Source organism: Sminthopsis crassicaudata, chromosome 2 (genome assembly GCF_048593235.1).
Source record: "Sminthopsis crassicaudata isolate SCR6 chromosome 2, ASM4859323v1, whole genome shotgun sequence".
Lineage (NCBI taxonomy): Eukaryota > Metazoa > Chordata > Mammalia > Dasyuromorphia > Dasyuridae > Sminthopsis > Sminthopsis crassicaudata.
This window is the reverse complement of record NC_133618.1, coordinates 632,066,682-632,075,890: the sequence shown is the minus strand read 5'-3', so window position 1 is coordinate 632,075,890 and position 9,209 is coordinate 632,066,682. Positions and strand designations below refer to the sequence as shown.

Sequence of the window (9,209 nt, the reverse complement as noted above, 5' to 3'; positions counted from 1 at the left end):
AGAGCATCGCCGTGGAATCGGGTTCCAGTTCAGTATCTGGCTCTGTCCGTGGGGACGGCAGAGGCTGCCCCTCTACAGACAGTTCTGGGTGCGATGGGAACAAAACATTGCTACATGTGTCACAATCTGGATTCAGAGCCCTCCCAGCAAAAAACAAACCAACAAAAACAAAAAAAAAATTAAATTTTTAAATATTAAGAAAGCCATCCTAAGCCCACTACTCTTTTGTCATAGGATCTCAGGCTTAGCCCAGTATTGGGCACTTAGTAAATATTTGTTGATTAATTGGGCAAGGTCACTTTCTTATCTCAGTTTCCTATGTGTCTTTACATAAGACAGATGTAACACTGCTTGCCCTCTAAATGGCTACTCCTGAGAGCTATTGTGATGCTACAGTGCAATAATGTAGTGTCAGTAAAATACTATTTAAATGAGAGCTATTTCCATTTGTCCTCCATTTAACAGACATCTTTTTTTTATTTTTTTAAAGCTCTTTATTTTCAAAACATGCAGATATTTTTCAGCATTCACCCTTGCAAAAAGCACCCTTGTGTTCCAAATTTTTTTCTCCCTCCCTTATCTCCCCCCTTCCTAAATGGCAAGGCAAGCTGAAATTCTGAAGCATAGATCTGAGCATGTCATCTCCCCTTCCTTCCATTCAGTAAACACCAGTGGCTGTCCATTGCCTTAGGGATTACAAGATATAAGACCCTCAAGTTCCCTTTGCATGTCCTTAAATATTATTGGCTCTGCCCTCACCCTCCTCCACTTCATCTCTTCCTTGGCTTATTATAGCAGCTTTCTTGATCCCTCCTCCCCTTCCTCAAATGTAATCTCACACCCCCTCAGGAGGGACCATAGAGCTCCTGTCATCCATATCGTTTCATTATAGACAATGAATGGGGAAAACTTTAAAGAAGCAAGGTCCCAAAGATAGGGACGCACCCACATTTCCAGGTCTAAATTTCCATACTCTTTCATTATACCATAGTCTATTTTTCATATTTACCCAGATTAAACTTCCAAAAACAGTCTTTCTACTCCTCTGTCCCCTCCCTAAAGAAACCATCACTGGCTCACCATTGCTTACAGAACAAAATCCAAACTCCGTGTTCAAGGCCCTCCCAAATTAAACTAATTTTTCCACTTTCAGAAATACTACAAAGATTAGGTAAAGTGAGCAGATGCCTACATTGCAAAAGCTCAAAGCAGGACACTTGCTAATATTGCTATTTATTATTAATTTTCAAATGCACATGCAGTAATATCAAAAAAATATCCTGCATTCCATGGCTCATAGCTATTTGTTTTCTCATAAATCAAGATATATGGGACACCATAAAGGCCCAGAGCTTCTGTGCGTACAGGAGCACACAGGGGCTATAATCTTCAAATCTAGCCCAGGGCAACAAAATATCTTGTTCCCTGCTCTACCAACCACTTCCCTTCATGAACTTCTGTTCCACCTGGACTGACTCCCCGTCTTCCAAATAAGCTTCAAGTTTTCCCACTGCCACACCTTTGTACAATAGCAGCAGCAGGTTTGCAAGGTACTTTATGTATGTTCTCAACTGATCCTCAAAACAAGCCTATGAGAGAGGCTCTATTATTTTCATTCCCCCATTTTACAGATTAGGGAACAAGGGTTCAGATTAAGGGACTTAATTATACAGTTTAGTAAATTTCAGAGGCAAAATATGAATAGAGAAGGGCTATTTCTGAGGTTTTCCATTTGCTGACTAGCATGCTCCATTATGCTACCTAACTGTCAGATTATAGTATCTTACCCATAACAGACGCTTAACAAATACCTGGAGCAACCAGGTGGTACAGCGCATAGAGAACCAGCCCACAGAGTCAAGAATACCTGAGTTCAAATTGGACTTACTAGCTGTGTAACTGTGACTGGGCAAGTCACTTAACTCTATTGCTTCCCCAAAGAAAGAAAGACACACTTGTTTAATTTAATTGAATCGAATCCCAGAATTGGGATCTAGTTCTGATAATTCTGATTCTGATCATTCTAGTTCTGATAATTAAAATAGCCCTCCACCACTATATATAATGCATAATAACCCTTTACAATATTCTCAGGCAACTTGCATGACCTTCAGCAAGTCACTTTTCACTAGTCTGGGGCTATTTCCTCATCCATAAAATGTGAGAGTTGGTTTAGGTGATCTCTTCCAGCTCTAAACCTATTTTCCTAAAATCTTATGGATGTCACAATGGAGGAACCAATACACGTACAGAAGGAGTCGTCATGGAGGGATGCTTTCATCTGCCAAGTTACAGTAGGGTAGGATATAATCCTAGATCTCGAGTCCAGAAGAACTAAATTCAAATCCGGGCTGAAATACTTACTTGGTGTATGACCCTGGGCAAGTCACTTAACCACTGTCTCCCTCAGTTTCCTCAGGTATAAAAGGGGGATAAAAATATCACTTACCTCCAAAGCTTATTGCTAAGATCAAATGAGATCGATCTGTAAAGTGATTGGTACATAGGAGGTGCTTAATAAATGCCTATCTGGAAGCAATGATGGAATCGATTTCCAGAATAAGGAGGAGAGGAACAGCAAGGAAGGCTGGGGAGAAAGCAGAGAGGCAAGGAGTAGGGACTGGAGGGGAGCAATTGGAATATGGCTACAGTCAGGACCATGAAGACCTAGGGGACCAGTTCCAGAGATGCTAGGGTTCAGATCTCCAGGTCTACGTGAGATGGCTCGGGGGCCAGCAGGGAGACCTTCTGGGTTGCATCTTCCGTGTTTCCGCCAGCTTCTTTTTCTAAGTGCTTCCCATCATCCCACCCTCCTGTCTGTGTGTATACTGTGGAGCTCATTGTCTAAGCCAGGGAAGAATAACATGTTACTGCCTTCTCTCTCCATCTAGTTTGTGAAGGTTTGAAGACAGTGGTTGCTCCTTAAAATCATTTGACTGGAGCATACAGTAAATTTAATTCAACAAGCATTTATTTAACACCATGGTCCATGGCAGAAATTCAAAGACAAAAATGTAACAGTCCCTTCAAGGAGTTTGCCTTCTCATGGGAGGAAACAATATGACATAGAAAACCGAATACAAGACTACAGGCAATAATTTCCAGGAGGAGGGCACAAAATAATGTTAACAATAAATTGGGGGGCAGCTAGGTGGCGCAGTGGATAGAGCACCAGCCTTGAATTCAGGAGGACCCGAATTCAAATCTGGTCTCAGACACTTAACACTTCCTAGCTGTGTGACCCTGGGCAAGTCAGCCTCAGGAAAAAAAAAAAAAAAAAAAAAAAAAACAATAAATTGAGAAACCCAGAGCAAACATAGGAAAAGTAGGATGGGGTGAGAGCAGGACTTGCAGGGATGGAGCTGATGCCAGAGGGGAGGTAGGTCTAAGGGTATGGAGAGGCTGCCAGGGAAGGAAGCTTTACCCCAGGAACACTGGCCTCAGAACCACAGGCAAGTAAGTCATCTGCCCCTTTCCCAAAGCAATGGCCATTACAAATCCCTGAATAAGAGGTGAAAAATGGGAGTGGGCAGAAGAGGTCAAGTCACTGGTCCTGCCCTGATGACCAAGCAGTACTTGTGGGGAGTCCTAAGGTGTGGTCTCCAACTCTCAGGTTAGCTCCAGAGCTCACTGCAATGCTGAGAGACTGTACTGAAAGAGGGAAAATACAAGGTCTGACTAAAAAGTTAAGCTGGAATTATGGACAATCCTGCCAAAAGCAGATTATCTTTTTTTTTTTTTTTTTTTTTTTTTTTAATTAGCAATAGGGAAGCACGGAAGGTTGTTGAGTAGAGAAGTGACTGCTCAGAACTCTGCATTAAAAAGATTATTTTTTAAAACTTGTGGAAGAAAGAAAAAATGGAGGCCAGATAGTTAGGAGGCTATAGGTGAGGGGGTTTGAGGGCTTAAATGAGGATGGAAGTAATGAGCAAGGGAAGAAGGGAGAGCTGGGAAATATATTGTTGAGACAAAAAAACAGGACCGGACAACCCAAAGGATGTGGGGAGTGAGGGACAAGGCAGAGTCAACGACGAGGTGAGATTGGGACTCTGGGTAACTAACGAAGAGGGAAGCTTCCGGAAGAGCCGGCTGAGGGGGAGATGGGTGGGGTGGGAGTGTTTTAAGTGAGGCAATCAAAAAAAAAAAAAAAAAAAACATTTCTGGGAACAAGTGAATATTGTGAAGGAAGGGACTTCCAGCTTTTGCTGCCCCCCTGCACACACATGCCACAGTTGCTGACTGCCTCCTCTCTTTTTGTCTTCACTTTGGGGTCTCTCCTAACTTGAGCTGCCCTACAGCCAGGCCTGGGGAGATCCAAAGGACCAAAGCCTGCCTCAGGGGCTCCCACTCCCCAGCCCGGCCCCCAGCTCTGGGTCCCCTCCTGGGCCCTGGAGCCTGCTCCACATTTCAGGCGGGTGTGTCTGTGGCCAGGCTGCCTCCCTCAGTGGGCCCGCGGAGCAGCGGGGACGTGGCTGACCACGCACAGGAGCCCTGCAAGGAAAGGAAGGAAATAAATGATCTGGAGATGGGCGTCTCCTCGCATCTCAAAGACCGGGAGTCCATCCAACCCCTCTACCACAGGACTTCCGGGCTCTGGTTTCCTGGTGTGGGGATCCCCTCCACCCTGCAGATTGGGGCCCCTCTGTGCTCTGGGGGTGGGCGGCTCCACCTCCCCCCAGGCTACTCAGGGATCGGGGGAGTTACAGCTGGAAGGGATCAGATCTTGTCTAGGGACTCTTCCTGAACCACGGAAGGAATCTGGGGGCCCGAGAGGGAGAGGGCCTGGCCCAGGGCTCCGCAGCATATTGGAGGGGGCTGTGCAGGCCGGCCGGGGAGAGCCCTAGTGCCCAGGTCTATCTCGGAGCCCGAGTGTGAACCTGTCCCGGCTTGGTTAGATGTGGTCTTCAAAGTGTGTGCCGTAGTGCGGAGCTAGAGGAGGAGGGAGAGGGAGGAAGAAGAGGAGCAAGGGGAGGAGGAGAGGAAGGGGAAGGAGGAAGAAGGGAGAGGAAGAAAAGGGGTGTGGGGAAGGAAGGGGGAGGAAGGAGAGGACAAAGGGGGGGGGGAGGAGGAAGGGAGGGGGAGAGGAGGGAGGGAGTGTCTGCGGCACACTTGAACTCAGGCCCTCCGGCCCCAGCCTCTCGGTCCTGGCTCCCTAGCTGCCTCCTGTCATGGGTTCCCCTTCCCTTCGCTAGCTCGGGCTCCGGGGGTCCCGGGCTGCTGAGGTCCCGGCCGGCCCTTGGACGAGGCCGCTCTGCCCGGGGAGCCCCAGCTCCAATCCCAGCCGAGCCCCGCTCGGGTCGCAGGCGCCCGCAGACATGTCCCCCTTCCTTCGGATTGGCCCAGGGTGTCGGGGGCCTTTAATGCTTGGGCCAATCAGAGAGCAGTTGCTAGGCGGGCCAAAGGCAGATCCTGCGGCGGTCCGGTCCCCGGCTTCCCTGCGGGTCCTGGCGCCGGGTGCCTGGGTCAGAGCAGTGGGCGGGGGAGGGGTTGGGTTCGGAGGAGCGGGGAGGAGACGGGGGAGGGCGCTATTGTCCCCGGGAGTTTGGAGAAAGCTACTTGACGTTCCCGATCTGCGCTTCTGGTCGCGTTTCTGTAGGAAAAGGAGGATAAATGGGATTTTCCCGGTGCGCTCGGCCTGCTTTAGGGAGGGCAGGCTGGGCGACTCACCTCTCTGAACCTCAGTTTGCCCCCCCATAAAATGGGGGTGCCGATGCCCGTATTAGCGACTCCCCGGCTTGCTGTGGAAAAAGCATTTTCAGACATAATGCCCCAGCTTTGTCCCCGGAGCCCGGATGTAATGTTTGGGAGGCAGCGCGACTCAGTGGCTGGGCCTGAGGCCCCAGATCCGGGCTGGAAGGAACCCAGAAGTCATATTGCAAAGGAGGGTCCGTCCACCTTGCACCTTGGTGAGATTTGAACTCACAACCTTTGATTCCCAATCCAGCCTCATCCACGGGACCGGCGATCTTCCTAAATCCCAGGGATTATGTGACCTGAATTCAGACACCACCCCTGATCCTTACAAATACCGGCCGTTTAGCATGGCTGTGCCTCGGTTTCTCCGTCTGTAAAATGGGTCGGGGGTAACCATTAGGACCAGCTGTTCTCGCGGACACCGTTAATGTTTTCCAGTGTTGATATTCAGCTGTTTTCCGGTCATGTTTGACTCTCGGTAACCCTCCCGGGCGCTTGCTTAGAAATGATCCTGCCATTTCCTTCTCCAGCTCATTTTACAGATGAGGAAACTGAGGTTTTCAGTCTCCTCCTTTGTAAAGCAGGAATACAACAGCATCTACCTCCCGGATTGCTTTGAGGATCGGATGAGGCGCTATTTGTAAGTACCTGACTCCGTGCCCGGTACACAGTAGGTGTTTAATAAATGCCTGCTCCATCCTGTGAGAACGCATGGGGGAGAGCCCCCCTCCTCCCCACCTAGCCATCCTTTAGGAAAGACGTGCCTCCATCCCCCTGGGGAACAAACCCATCAGCCCCCGGCCTCCCTTCCTCCTCCTGCTACCTGGCCCGGGACCTGATTAATTCTCTCCCGCCTCAAAAGCAATCAAGGGATGCGATCTGATTACTCCCCGTAAACGACTAAACCGCAGAATCTCTTTCATTAATTAATCAGGAGCGCCGAGTCCTGGCTGCGGTTTCTAAAAACAGGAAAACCTCCCTTGTCCTCGGTCCGGCCCCCCAGGCTCGGGCAAACCGGGCTTTCGGGCCCGTCTTTAGTAACAGTAACAAAAATAGACGTGGGAAACGTGGCGGCGGCGGCGGGGCCGCCGGGAGGAAGGCCCGGCCAGCCTCGGTTTCACCGGTGACAGCGGGCCTGACTCCCGGCAGCCCTGGGGCTGGGCCCTCCCCGGACTCTCCTCCCAGAGTCCTCCGCCAGCAGTAAGAATCCCACTCAGTCCCCCCATCCCCGCGCTCTCCAAAATGACGCGAATTTTCGGCGCGCTTTTCTGGGAGAGGGAATCCAATCCCCGGGACTGGGGTCTCCTAAGGAAAGAAGTTATCTCAATCACCTCAGCGCCCCCCCCCCAGACCCTCCCCAGATGACCAGTGACTGGCAGGCCCCCACATTCCTTCTTTGCTCAGAGGCGCAAGGAATAGAGGTGGGGAATCTGCCTTAATTTCTACTTATCTCAGTTTCAAGGAAACTGTAAATTTGTAAAATGGGGATAATAAAAGCACCTCCCTCCCAGGGCTGTTGTGAGGGAATATTTGTAAAGCGCTTAGCACCGTGGCTGATGCCCATTAGGCCCTTTGTAAATGTTACCTACTGTTATTGTTGGGGAACAATTGCTAAAGTCTCTTTGGAAGGGATAGTTCAAGGGCCTTACCATAAAGGGAGGTCCAGCATTACTTGAAAAGCACATCAGAAAAGTGCTGGCAAAAGGGGCAGTCAAAGGGGAAGGGTCCTTACTGAGGTAAGGTAATCCAGGAAGGCTTCCTGGAGGAGGAAGCATTTGAGATGACTGAAGTCCAGGTTTTTAAGCTCTGGCGGTCTATGAACCCCTTCTCAGAACCACATTTTTCAATGCATAAAATAAAATATGTAAGATTATGAAGGAAACCAGTTCTACTGAAATATAGTTATGGGGGCAGGTCGGTGGCTCAGTGGATAGAACCCCAGCCCTGAGGTCAGGATAACCTGAGTTCAGATCCTGCCTCAGACACTTAACCTCAAGTGAGGAAGGAAGGAAGGAAAGAAGGAAGGAAGGAAGGGAGGGAGGAAGGAAGGAAGGAAGGAAGGAAGGAAGGAAGGAAGGAAGGAAGGAAGGAAGGAAGGAAGGAAGGAAGGAAGGGAGGGAGGGAGGGAGGGAGGGAGGGAGGGAGGGAGGGAGGAAGGAAGGAAGGAAGGAAGGAAGGAAGGAAGGAAGGAAGGAAGGAAGGAAGGAAGGAAGGAAGGAAGGAGAGAGGGAGGAAGGAAGGAAGGGAGGGAGGAAGGAAGGAAGGAAGGAAGGAAGGAAGGAAGGAAGGAAGGAAGGAAGGAAGGAGAGAGGGAGAAAGGAAGGAAGGGAGGGAGGAAGGAAGGAAGGAAGGAAGGAAGGAAGGAAGGAAGGAAGGAAGGAAGGAAGGAAGGAAGGGAGGAGGGAAGGAGGGAAGGAAGGGAGGGAGGAAGGAAGGAAGGAAGGAAGGAAGGAAGGAAGGAAGGAAGGAAGGAAGGAAGGAAGGAAGGAAGGAAGGAAGGAAGGAAGGAAGGGAGGAGGGAAGGAGGGAAGGAAGGAAGGAAGGAAGGAAGGAAGGAAGGAAGGAAGGAAGGAAGGAAGGAAGGAAGGAAGGGAGGAGGGAAGGAGGGAGGGAAGGAGGGAGGGAAGGAGGGAGGGAAGGAGGGAGGGAAGGAAGGAAGGAAGGAAGGAAGGAAGGAAGGAAGGAAGGAAGGAAGGAAGGAAGGAAGGAAGGAAGGAAGGAAGGAGAGGGAGGGAGGGAGGGAGGAAGGAAGGAAGGAAGGAAGGAGAGAGGGAGGAGGGAAAGAAGGAAGGGAGGGAGGGAGGGAGAAAGGAAGGAAGGAAGGGAGGGAGAAAGGAAGGAAGGGAGGGAGGGAGAAAGGAAGGAAGGGAGGGAGGGAGAAAGGAAGGAAGGGAGGGAGGGAGAAAGGAAGGAAGGGAGGGAGGGAGAAAGGAAGGAAGGAAAGGGAAGGAGGAAGGGAGAGAAGGAAGGAAAGAAGGGAGGGAGGGAAGGAGGGAGGAAGGAAGGAAGGAAGAAAGGAAATATTTTCAAACTGCAAATTCACAGACTACAGACCCTGAAGGATGGCTAAGGTTTCAGTGAAGTGGGAAGAACAGCCTGAGGAGGCTGAAGGGATGAGGTCATTGTTTAGGGGGTCTGTGCAGGGGCTCAGACTGGGCCCCCAAGACAGGAACTAATGTCCTCTGCAAGCGATCAAGCCTCAGTATGGAGGATGATGTGGATTAGGATCTTGTGGACCTTAAAAGGGAGCAGAGCTGAGATTTAAGGGGTGAGCCAAGCAAAATGAGCGAGCCAAAGGAAGGGGGAGCTCTGGTCCTGCTCTGTGGAAGCTAGGTGTGGGCTCCAGGTCCCCCGAGATACAAGAGGATAGAAATCAAATGAGTCACAGAGGAACTCCTGTGGGAGCCACTGTGGCAGTGGAGGCGCTAAGCTAGGGGTAAGATGGCCACAGGAATCAGGAGAAGGGGCAGGTGCGAGAGAGGTATACTACAGATGTTGCGGATTGTCTTTTGGGG

The 9,209-nt window shown here is 50.1% G+C and overlaps 1 protein-coding gene across 1 annotated transcript in view; it reads left to right on the top strand.

Moving 5' to 3' along the window:
* Positions 1-6,768: 6,768 nt before the first annotated feature.
* TSPAN3 (tetraspanin 3) overlaps positions 6,769-9,209 on the top strand; it is a 58,279-nt gene continuing 55,838 nt past the window's right edge. The window contains exon 1 of the mRNA XM_074296504.1: positions 6,769-6,894. The gene's annotated coding sequence lies outside the window, so the exon portion shown is untranslated. The remainder of the gene's footprint in view (positions 6,895-9,209) is intronic.